Source organism: Pongo pygmaeus, chromosome 2 (genome assembly GCF_028885625.2).
Source record: "Pongo pygmaeus isolate AG05252 chromosome 2, NHGRI_mPonPyg2-v2.0_pri, whole genome shotgun sequence".
Lineage (NCBI taxonomy): Eukaryota > Metazoa > Chordata > Mammalia > Primates > Hominidae > Pongo > Pongo pygmaeus.
The window spans coordinates 55,912,366-55,924,965 of NC_085930.1; the positions used below are offsets into that span (position 1 = coordinate 55,912,366).

The 12,600-nt window shown below is 48.0% G+C and overlaps 1 protein-coding gene across 1 annotated transcript in view; it reads left to right on the forward strand.

Annotated features, from left to right (window-relative positions):
• PDIA5 (protein disulfide isomerase family A member 5) overlaps positions 1-12,600 on the forward strand; it is a 95,813-nt gene that overhangs the window by 65,930 nt on the left and 17,283 nt on the right. The gene's annotated exons all lie outside the window — the stretch shown is intronic.

Genomic DNA, 12,600 nt, shown 5'->3' on the forward strand with positions numbered 1-12,600 from the left:
CTCAGAGCTGCTGCTGGAAGCAAGTCTTGCAGGAAGTGATGTTGAATCTAGAGCTGAAATCACCCTGCTTGCACCCCTGTCCCAGCCGTGACAGCAGCTACTGGCTGGCTGTTTTCAATTCCTCCTTGGGAACCTCCAGCGTCTTCATCCCCATGTGTCTGTCCTTCCAGTTAGAGTCGGGAGAGGTCACCAGCCCCCTGGCCATTCATGGTTCTGTGCGTGTGGGTTTATTTCTGCTGGGCTGGCAGAGTGAGAGGGATCAGGGCAAAAGTATGTGGTTAGCTTCCTGATATGCTGCCTGTTAATGTTCCCGTCAGATGGTAATAGCTCTGGATTAATTCCCTTTCTACACACTCCTTCATTAAGAGCATGGTCTTTAGCCTAGGAAGGGATGGAATGTACATGCTTTAGGGAGTTTGGAGCTCAGGACAGGTGAACTGAGAGCAGAGAGCTCGTAGCTGCCTGGCTTTGTACCTCATGCCAGAGTGCTTCTGAGAACCCCCGGTGATCGAGAAACCACTTTTGCAGTGTTTGAGGGACCTGGAGTAAAGCGCAAATGTCAAGAGGCCAGAGACCAGCAGTGTCATCCTGGGTTTCCTAAGTGCAGAAAGGATTCTTTGCACTGTGATTCTGGAAATCACAGTGTTCCAGGTGTCAGTCTCAGGCCAAATATGGAGTGATTTGGAGACAGACCATTTTAGAGACTCACAGAAACAAATTGGGATCCATCAACATAGCAGACCACAGCTTCTACTCCAGATTGCTGAATGCGCCGCTTGGTTTGTTTCTTGGGATAGGATTGCTGAGCTTGATGAATTAGCGTGTCTTTCTTTTATCAAGACATTTGACAAAATGAGTTGCTGTTTTCCTCACTGTGATGGGCAGAATCAGACAGGATGGAGCTACCCTGAGGGGAAGCATCCCCTGGATACATTGTGACTGTGAATCTGCCCTGAGTCTGTCCAGAGGGTGTGCACTTGTTTTTAATCAGCAACTTTGTTAATGCTATAAAAAGGCATACTTTCACATTTGGCAGGGTTAGCCTTGGGAAAAGGCTAACCAGCTGAAATGTCAGACCATGCATTGACATTTTGAAGTACCCCAACAAACCGAAATAATGGGGCTCAAACTAAAAAGCTGAATTTATTTTCTATGACTCTATGCTAATTATAAAAGTAATACATGTACATTTTATCAAGGGATAATGTAGGAAAGTATAGAGAAGAAAATTAAAATGCTTCCTGATACTGATTCCCAGAGAAAACCTGGTCTTTCTTTGCAGTGTTGTTTGTTTTCTTTACTTTTCTTTTCCTTTTCTTTTCTTTGTTTTTTTGACATAGGGTTTTGCTCTGTCTCTCGGGCTGGAGTGCAGTGGCACAAACACAACTCACTGCAGCCTCGACCTCCTGTACCCAAGTGATCCTCCCACCTCAGCCTGCTGTGTAGTTGGGACTACAGGTGCACACCGCCACACCTGGCTAATTTTTAAATTTTTTATAAAGACGGGGTCTCACTTTGTTGCCCAGGCTGGTCTGCATTGTTGCTTCTATGCCTGTAGTAAGTACCCGGTCAATGTTAGTTTCTTTCCTGGTCCTGCTTAGAAAGGCCAGGAAGGGAAAGGGTCTTCAGCTTTCCTCTGACCTGTGTCGCCCCAGGGGGGTGCTCTCTGGCACCTGTGGGTTCCAGAGGCAAGGCACTTGCTTCTCTGCCTGGAACTGATTGGACGCTTGTGAGGCCGCCCTGCTGGGCTCTTGGCAGGAAAGGCACACGGCACCCCTCCCCGTTCTGTGTTACCCATCACCGTGAGTGATGACTGACCTGGAGATACCATGGGCCCTGCTCCTTTACCCTCTTCCCAGCACTCCTGCCACTCACATCCCACCTCAGCCACCCCCGTCTCCCCATTGTCTTCCTTCCCTCTCTCTCCCAGTGAGAGCCCATTAGAAACCCTCCACAGATACTTCAGTGGCCTCTCCAACTGATGCCTAAGTTGTCACTAAATAAATGAGCCCAGGGCAGCCACGGTGCTAGGCCCTTCATATGGGTGATCTCTATTCTGCCACAGGCCACACTGAGATTTACAGCCAGGTTTGCCCCACAGCCCTGTCCCCCAGGAGCTGGGCCAGACCTCCTGGGCAGGACAGGCCGAGTATGAGCAGAGGGCTCTGAGAGGGGCGTGTCTGTGGTGCTGCTGGTGACAGAGCCTGGACCCAAGGCCAGGAGCAGCCTCTCTTGCTAGCACTTGGCTTCCCCTTTGTAGTGAGGCTTCGTGCCTGACCTCCCTCTGGTCCTCACGGTGGGGCCTCACGCGCAGCCCCAGGTGCAGTTTTCCCACCCTGCAGGTGACAGAGATGCTGTCTGCAAAGGGTGTGTCAGGAGGACACTGGCTGCTGCCACCCGTGGCACCTTTTTGTTTTTCTGCAGCGTTCCATATGAGAGAAGTCAGAGTGTGCGTGGCCACTCATCTCCTCTTGTCACTGTTTTTTGTCCCTCTCTAGTAACTTCAGGTCTGCATTAGGAGGGGAAGGACAAGCTGCCATGGCACTAACTGAGTAGACATCATTTATATGGGGATGTTCAGGGGAGCAAGGGGGGCATCCCAGAGAGGGGTGTTCCTGAGCAGCTCGTCTCTCCTAGGCCCGTGGACACCCATGCAGGTGCTGGGGATCCTGAGGACCCCCTGCCCTTCCTCTCCCCTGTGCTACAGGGTTTCTTGGGGGCCACGTGGCTCTACCCTTGCCCACCCCCTGACTCATCGACCCATTTTCCTTGGCAACAGGTCTGAGATGGAATGTTTTCCTTGCCATATCTTGCCTCCAGCAGGTATCTGCACTGCCTTCCAGGAGCTGGGCTGTTTCTGGCAGCAGGTCCCCATCAGACTCAAGATTTTCTGCTGTCATCTTTTTTTTTTTTTAAGCTTTTAACTGTATTTTTGTCTTATTCTCAAAGCAATATATCACCTTTGTAGAAAATCTAGAAGGTATAGTAAAATATAAATGATTAAGGAAAGAAACTACCTATAATCCCCATTATCCAGAGGTAACCACTTTTTTTTTTTTTTTAACTTTTTGGCATCATTCTTGCTAGTCTTTTTCATTTGTTTTTTTTTTTTTGTCTTGTTTTTAACTTTTATTTTTTAAAAGAACATACCATAAAATCGACCTTTTTTTTTTAATCGCATGTATAGATTTGTGTAACTGTCATGCCACGAAGTGCCTTCGTGCTGTCATTTTATTTTATTCATTCATTTATTTCTGTTTTTCTCTTTTCTTTTTTTTAGAGACAGGGTCTCACTTTGTTGCTCAGGCTGGCCTCAAACTCCTGGGCTCAAGTGATCCTTCCACTTCAGCCTCCTGAGTAGCTGGGACTACAGGCACGGGCCACCACACTTGGCTACTTTTTTGGATTTCTTTTTGTAGAGATGGAGTCTCCCTATGTTGCTCAGGCTGGTCTTGAACTCCTGGGCTCAAGTGATTCTCCTGCCTCAGCCTCCCAAGCAGCTGGGATTATAGGTGTGAGCCACTGCACTTGGCCACTTGTATTTTCTAATTGCACAAATAATTTAAGAATAATATTAACAGCATTCTTGTTATCAGCAGTGCAAGGTTCAAGAGATACATAAGAATATAGTGCAGACAGTGAAAATCCCTCACTCCCCACGCAGTGCCCCTTCTTAGGGCTGGTCACCACTCACAGTGGAGGATGGATCCTTCCTTCTCCTTCTGCAGTGCTTCTACCTAAACAACAGGGGGTTGGTTGGCCGGGCACGGTGGCTCACGCCTGTAATCCCAGCACTTTGGGAGGCCGAGGTGGGTAGATCATGAGGTCAGGAGTTCGAGACCAGCCTGGCCAAGATGGTGAAACTCCATCTCTACTAAAAATACAAAAATTAGCCGAGCGTGGTGGCGCACACCTGTAGTCCCAGCTACTTGGGAGGTTGAGGCAGGAGAATCGTTTGAACTCAGGAGGCAGAGGTTGCAGTGAGCCAAGATCATGCCATTGCACTCCAGCCTGGGTGACAAGACGAAAAAAAAAAAATAGGGGGTTGGGTTTTTTGTTTTTGTTTTTTAACATAAGTAGGACCACTTCCTATCCATTTTTCTGTGATTTGCTTTTTTTAACTTGTCAATAGGTCTCAAAGATATTTTCATGTAAATGTAGATATTGGCACATAAATCTACCTCAATCTTTTTAACCATTGAATAGTATTTTATAATTTGGATATGCCAGAAATTTTAAACCATTCCCCTATTGATAGGTATTGTATTTATCTCCAGTTTTTCACTATTCAAACAATACAATGAGCATTGGTAAACATATATAATTGGGAACACGTGTAAATATTTTTGATTAATTCCTAAAAGTGAATTTCCTTGGCCCTGGGGTAAGTAAGCTTGAGCTTTGGCAGATGCTACCAAATTGCCATACAGAAAGATTTTCCCAAACCCAGCGGGTGACAGAGCCTTTGTCCTTTGCAGCCATGGATACTATCTGCCTTTTATATTTCTGCTAAGCTGGGCAAAACAGCAACTTGTTTACAGCTATCTGACCTCTAGGGAAGCGGGACATCTTTTCATGTGATAATCAGCTTTTCATGTTTCTTCCATGGACCACCTATTCATACGCTTTGCCCATTTTTCTGCTAGGTCTTTTTATTTATTTGTCTTTTTATTCTTGACCTAGAACTCTACAATTATAGATATTAATCTTTATCTGTTTTCTGTGTTTTCCATGTTCCATTAGTCTATTTCTTGCTCTAATTTTGTTTATGGCGCCTTTCATTGTACAAAGCTTTACATCCTTTGTAGCTGAGTAATAGCTATTATATTTATTGGTCACTGATCACACTTACTATGGATCAGGCGTTGTTCTAGGTACTTTCCATATTTTAACAGATTCAGTCTTCATAAAAAATTCTGTGAATTTGATATCATGATTAATTATTCTCAAATAAGTAAGGATGGGGAGACACCAAGAGGTCAAGAAACGTGCCAAAGGTCACATAGCCAAAAAGTGCAGCCAGGATGAAATCCCAGGCTGTCCCAGAGGCCACAGCCTAACCACTGAGCCATTCTGCAAGTCTGCCTTCTCCCATCCTGACCTCTGGGATTTGTGGGTTGTTTAGGAAATTCTCCCTTAGGATATTAAAATAGTGACCTATATTTTGTTATAATGTTTTTATTTTTTAATTTCTTTCTTTAATTCATCTCTATTTTTCATTTGTCTATTGTGCCAGGTGTGATGAAGGGATTTTTTTTTTGAGACAGGGTCTCACTCTGTCACCTAGGCTGGAATGCAGTGGCATAATCATAGCTCACTACAATTTCAAACTCCTGGGTTCAAGTGATCCTCCTGCCTCAGCCTCCTAAGTAGCTAGGACTACAGGCACACACTACCACACCTGGCTAATTTTTAAAATTTTTATAGCAGTAGAGTCTCACTATGTTGCCCAAGCTGGTCTCAAACTCCTGACCTCAAGCAATCTTCCTGCCTTAACCTCCCAAAGTTCTAGGATTATAAGCATGAGCCACTGCATCTGGCCCTAATTTTATTTATTTAAGTCTTTTCTATTCATCTTTTTCCTTTACATATTCCCCTTAACATTATCTTGTAGGTATTTTCATGTTATTAAAAATGCTTTTTTTGTACATGCTTTTTGTGGCCACATAATATTCCACTGTAGAATATAATGACACTGTAAATTGGTTAACTAGCATCATAATGTTGAAAGTTTGAGTTGTTTACCATATTTCCCATTATAAATCATGCTGCAAAGAACATTTTAATGCATAAATATTTGTCTACATGTCTGATTATTTCCTTAGGATAGGAACCTGGAAGTGAAATTTTAAAACTTGTTTATCCACATTTTGCGCTAACATAAAGGAAAAAACAAACTCTTTGCATAAGAAGAGGGGTCATGTGATGAATAGAGGCATCTGTGAGTGTGTGAGTCTGCCCCAAGATGCCTGCAACTGTCAAGGAGTCCACTTTGGTGCTTCTGCATTTGGAAGCCTTAAAAGAGCTCTGAGGTCTCTGTAGGCCCCTCCACGTCCGTATTTCTGCTGGCATTTGTAGGAAACCCTCCCTCCCTGGCATGCCCCAAGCCAAATTCCAAGCAAGGCAGGAACCAGGCTCTTCTAGAGGCCCAAGTACTACCCCAGTACCCTGGCTACCAGGGAGCTCTACAGATTAATCTGGTCCCTTGGGAAATTCTGGTTCCAGCATCCAGGAAAGCCCTATAGCGGGCCTGTAATAAAATCATAAGTATAATTGAATTTAATGAAATCCAGAGGAATCCGAGGGCTTGGGGTTGACAGGAGGCCAACATTCCCACAGCCAGAAAAGAGCACGATCAAGGAGTTGATGCGCAGACCTCTATGCCAGATCACGGAAATCGGAGTAAGTGCACTTACACAGATGATAAAAGCCCAACAAGGAAGTTTAGCAATAAAACTTAATGGCCTCTCAAATCACAATCAGGACACGAAATGCAGTGGGCCGGACTCCCACTCCCTGCGTGTAACCCTCCTCCTCCAGCTGTCCCACAGCCAGGGACATCATGAAGGCCAGGCCCAAGGAGGCTGGTCCTCAGGTCACCACCAGCTGTATTCATCACCCGCGGCTCCCCAAGACAGGAGGGTGTCAGGGAGGGAGGTGTTTGCTCAGCCAGACCTTTCTCCTCCTCTGGGCCTGGCCAGGCTCCTCATCTTAAACTCTGTTTGCAGAAGTTTATTGCTTAGCCTTAGTGTCTTATTCAGGGTCAGAAGGAATTGATGCTACAATTGAAAACCTTAACAATATCAAGAGAATTCTAGGGTATGTATGGGAAACTTTAGAACAGCATCCTTAGATGTTAGAGATTTTGGGAGACATTTTTCTCCTAGTGAGGTGCAGAGGAGGCGCAAAGATGGTAGTGGGGAGGGGAGGAGAGGGGATGTGCATAGTAACCGGCTTGGTTGCCAGTTCTACTAATTAGAGGTGTTTAGTCAAATTAACGACTATTTGAGTGCAAGCGATGACCCTTGCCCATAAAGAATTTAGTCCTGCCAAACCTCGTGTGCGCAGGTGTAACCCTAACAACCTAACAAGTCATGAGGCTGATTCATTCAGAAAGTGTGTGGAGCAGCGTGGTCAGTATCAGGAATATGGTGGCCAATTAGACAAGACAGCTGAGCCCCTGCCTGCACATACGGAGCCTCCATTCCAGTTGAGGGGATGGGCAAGGAACAAGTGAGCAGATTACTCCAGCTGCTTTGAGTACAATCAAGAAAACAAGACAGGATATTGGGAGAGGGCATGATAGCATGAGTCGCCTTTGGGATAGGTGGTCAGGGAGGGTCTCCTAGAAGGTGAAATTTGAGTGGAAGCCTGAGTGGCTGATGTAAAGGGGTAAGCTGCACATAGACCTGGGGGAAGATGTTGGTATGTATGCTCCAGGTGGGGGAAAGAACATGTTCCAGGGCCCTGGGGTATAAATGAGCTTGGTGTGATGGGAGAAGAGAAGGAGAGCCAGAGGCTGCAGTAGAAGTGACCTGAGTTGAGGGTGAAGGTAGGCAGGACTCAGATTGTGTGGGGTCTGTAGCCATAATAAGTTAGGATTTGAATCTACCTGTGATAGGAAGCCACTGGAAAGTTTTAAGCAAAGGGATCTGATCTGATTGATGTTTTGAAAATTATACCCCAGCTGCCCTTAAATATCAGAAGACAGCAATATCACAGTCACAAAGCAACACAAAATTAAATGCCATAGAAATATCTGAATAAGAAATATTTTGTAATTAGAAGAGAAACAGATCATTCGATGGGGCTACCGTGAACTGGGAAGACTCAAAGCAGGGGCCAGAACCAAGGTAGGATTGCGAGGGGTTGTCCAGGGTGGATGTTACCTGTGGAGAGGTCCCATCCATCAGGGCAGGGGCTGGGAGGAAGAGGGGGCAGGTGGTGATGGCCCTGGGGTATTTGTCACTTCGTCTTCCAGAGCCACTATTTCGGGCACTGTAAAACGGACCTACTGAGCTGTGTCGTGTGTCTGGTGGGGCTGCTGTGATAGAGTGTGGAAGCCCAGCACAGACAGCGAGTGCTTTCCTTATAGAGGTGGGGAATTCTGGGAGCTGAGGCCGAAGTCCAGGAGACAGCCATGTGTGCGAGCTGCAGAAACTGGAGGTCTCCTGGTATTGACCCCAGCTGGCTTCCCATGTCTGTGGCAGACATTGCAAGTTGGTCACAGCTCCTCTTCCCAGTGAGCGAGTTCTCAGACTCAGCCTCTGTCTCAGGCCCACCACTGATGGAAGCTGGCAGGTGGAATGAAACCCACTTGCCACCCTAGCAGGGCAGTGGCGTCAAAGGCCTGGAGCCTGATAAAGGGATGAAGTAAACCTCCCTACCAGCACACAGTGAATTCTCATCTTCAGGAGTCCTGCCACATCAACTGGGTCACTTTAGAAAGCAACAGTGATTCTCAGTGAATGGCAATGGCTGGCTTTTCTTTGTCTTCCCTCCCCCGATTCCTACTCCCGTCCCACTGTCCATCTTGACCATGGGCCCTGCCACAGCTGGCCTGACAGCACCATCCACATCATGGAGGGTATGGGGAGAGTGGTCAAGGGAGCCTCTCCTTCCTGCCTCTCCCACCTCCCATGGAGGCCACCCAGGGCCTCATGCCTGCGTTTCCTGAGGCCTCCCCGTGTATTCTCCACTATGTGCTGCTGGGCTGAGTCAGTCTGTCTCAGGGCAGTGGACCTTTGGGGACTTTGCATGGACCACTCACGTCTCTCCAGAGCAGGTTGAACTCTTGGGCGATGGACTCACTGCCGCAGGAGGGTCTCTGAGCTTCCTTCTCCTGCAGTTTGTTTTCATGCATGGTGAGCCCCCTCACTCTGCCCCAGTCAGGGGAGGTCAGCCTGAAAGCAGGAGAGTGGGGGGCTCACCTTGGACAGGTGCAGGGAGCAGCAGCTTGGGGTTGCCCCCGGGGCAGGGAGATCCCTTTAAGAGCTGTAGAACTTTTTCATCCTGACCATGGCCCCAAAGGATGGTTTTTTCTCCACTCTATTTTAGTGAGAGGCAAAAAAATAATTTGTTAATCTTAATATACCTCATATTAAGTCAGTAGAACCTTCTGCAGATTATTCCATTTACTCCTGACATGTGGGCCAGTGTGGAAAGACATCTAAGCCTGGGCCCCTGTGCATCAGCTCTCCGTGTTCTTCCACTTCGCCTCCCATTGGATAGTGATTGGCTTGGAGTCCGGTGGCCTCCTTTGTCCTGGGCTCCTAACCCCAGTTCTGTGAGCACGTTCAGGGAGTCCAGGATCCCTCTGGAATTGTACATACATGTGGAGTATATGCATCAGTGTGGGGAAGGGGAGGAGAGGCTTTTGTGACAATCTCAAGAATGTCAGTGCCCGGGAGGCGCAGACTCCTGCCCCAGCTCTCCCTGGACCCTCTTGGAGTTCTTCTTCCTCTTACTGCTGAGGTAGGGGCCACTGCCTAGAGGGAGCGGCCTGCCTGCTGTCCCCACTGGATCTCGGGCTGCACGTGTCCCATTGGGAGCAGGCTCAGGGAAATACAAATAGCACTGCATGCTTTTATGTTTCAGGTGCATCCTATTAAATGGGCTTTTGTGGTTGCCCCTGGGAATCTGCAAGTAATCGGTGTGTAAAATTGTTTCTGTGGGGAAAACAAACAGCCAACTTACCAAAACAACCCTTTTGTGACTGGATTATTTAGGTAACACATGGCTTGTGATGATGCTAAATGTTCACTTCTGGAAAGTGATATTCTTGTCATTCAAAATAATGATGACCTTGATACCTCTACAGCTCATGATGGGGGGATCCCAAGTGGGGTCTAGTCAGACCGTGAACTCCCAAAGTCGTCTAACCCTGTATGCATTTTTCTGGAAGAAGGGTTTACCACTTTGATCATGATCTCCACAATGTCTGACTGCAGGGGACATTAAGAATATCTGCTGTGGAGAACCAGGCCAGGAACAGCCAGGCTGCCCTGCCCTGCCCAGGGGCAGCCTCTGCGGGGGCCGAGCTCAGCAGTCCCAGAGGAGCCCTTAGGAGCACTTTTGGGGCTGTGTGCCTTGCTCAGCCCTGGCAGCGGAATTCTGCACTGCTGAATTGAGCGTGGGGACGTCCTCATTTCTCTGAGGCTGCCCCTGCCCTCCTGACTGGGCCCTCTGTCCTCTGTCTCTAACTTGCCCACATGTGTCCTTTCATCTGCCACCTCCAGGAGGTCTTCTCAAGCCCCTGGTCACCCCAGGAGTTGTCTACTAATTATTTAATTAGATCTCTTCATTGCTGACCAGTAAATATTTATCGTATATCTATTAAACGGTGATCCTTTTGCTTCATGGGGAGGTACAAGGTAAAAAAAACCTCAGGTCCCACCTTTAGAGAGTCACCATCTGGGGCTGGGCACGGTGGCTCACGCCTGTAATCTCAGCACTTTGGGAGGCCAAGGTGGGTGGATCACGAGGTCAGGAGATCCAGACCATCCTGGCTAACACAGTGAAACCCCGTCTCTACTAAAAATACAAAAAATTAGCCGGGCGTGGTGGCACACGCCTATAGTCCCAGCTACTCGGGAGGCTGAGGCAGGAGAATCGCTTGAACCCAGGAGGCAGAGGTTGCAGTGAGCTGACATCACGTGCCACTGTACTCCAGCCTGGGTGACAGAGCGAGACTCCATCTCAAAAAAAAAAGATAGCCACTGTCTGATACCTAGAGCCCAGCATGATGAGTGTGTAGTGTGGGTACAATATGTAATAGGGCTACAAGCAGCTGCCGGCTCCCCTGGGGCTGCCAGGGCAGGTGAGGAGTGCTCTTCCTCTGGTTCATCCCTTGAAGGCATCATGTGTGCCATTATATTCCCCTCTGGACCAAAGACCATGGTCCTGTCTGTCATTATGCTGGAAGATTCTAAGGGCCGATGCCTTTTCTACCCTTTCTTCTGCATCATAGCCCAACAGGAGTAGGGAGCTCCCTAGATAACGGCAGCAGAGGTGCCTGTATACCCAGCAGTTCCTCCTCTTCTTGTTGTGGAGGCTCCCAGTTGAGGGTTAGCAGTGTCTCTCTTCCTTGGATCCACCTGGGAAGAGTCGACGTGTTGGTGTGGCTAAGCACTGTAGCCACTCCCTGGGCTGCATTCCATGAGGGTCAGTGCCCTTGACCCAGTCATGTCTCCAGTGCTCTGTCCAGAGGAGGAGCTTCACAACACTGCCTGGGAGCTCAAGGATCAGTTTGGTTTTCTGTTATCAGTTAAGTGGGGAGTAGCCACTCTGGGGTCTCTTGTCCCTGGGAGGGACAGGGTGAGGATGAGCTGAGGAAGCCAGGTACAGGCAGGAGTGAAATGGAGAGATTAAGAACAAGACAGGTTCATGTCTCACCTGGAGCTGAGTTCTGCAGAAATGGTCTTGGAGGAGGAGACAGAAGCTTTCATCCCTGCCGGGTGCTCAGCTGGAGGCAGGAAAGCCGATTCCATAGCTCAGTGGGAGGTCTCCTCTGATTATACTGTTTGACTTTCTGTCTTGCTTTCTTCTTGTCTTTCTTTTTCCTAACAATCAGTAGTAGAATTATAGCGTTCTCAGCTCCCACACAGTGGCACACCCCTGAGAAGGTTGAGTCACGACCTGTCATCCGCTGATCCTAGTTAATGCATGGTCCCCGCACAGCCAGGCTCACCTTCTGAGCAGCCTCCATCCTGAGCCAGTCTGCAGACCCCTCACCTCCCAGTCCCTCCAGCATCAGAGGCCAGAAAGTACTCTTTCTATTAAAATGAAAACAATGTACAAATGTCGAGGTCTGTCATCTACACAAAGTGCTTAATTTCTTTTTAATGCATCAAATTTTATTATTTCTGACATCTTACTGTGTTCACATGGCTGTAAGAAAAGGACAGAGCAGGCCGGGCATGGTGGCTCACGCCTATAATCCCAGCACTTTGGGAGGCCGAGGCGGGCAGATCACGAGGTCAGGAGATCGAGACCATCCTGGCTAACACAGTGAAACCCCATCTCTATTGAAAAAGTACAAAAAAAATTAGCCGGGCGTGGTGGCAGGCGCCTGTAGTCCCAGCTACGTGGGAGGCTGAAGCAGGAGAATGGCATGAACCCAGGAGGCGGAGCTTGCAGTGAGCAGAGATGTGCCACTGCACTCCAGCCTGGGCAACAGAGCGAGACTCCATCTGAAAAAAAAAAAGAAAGAAAAGGACAGAGTAGTTTCTATCCCAAAAAAATCCCATCATGTCATATGGGGACAATTAGAATGTAATTATGTCCCATACTTATGCTTCTGTGAATTTTTATGCCCAGCTCAAGGCCTCAGACTGCCTTCTGTCCAGAGATGATGATGGTGATCCCAGCATGGTACCACAACCTACACGCTGCCTGCAGCTGGGGCCTCCCACCAGACTGGTTGGGTTTTCAACCCAGCTCTGTGACCATGGCTGTGTATATGGCCTTGGGCAGTCACCTGCCCTCTTGGTGCCTCAATTGTCTAATCCATAGAATGGAGATAATGTCAGTTCCTACTTTGTGGGGCAGTTATGAGGCTGTAAAGCACTGGTCAGTACCTGGCACACAGGCTACATACAT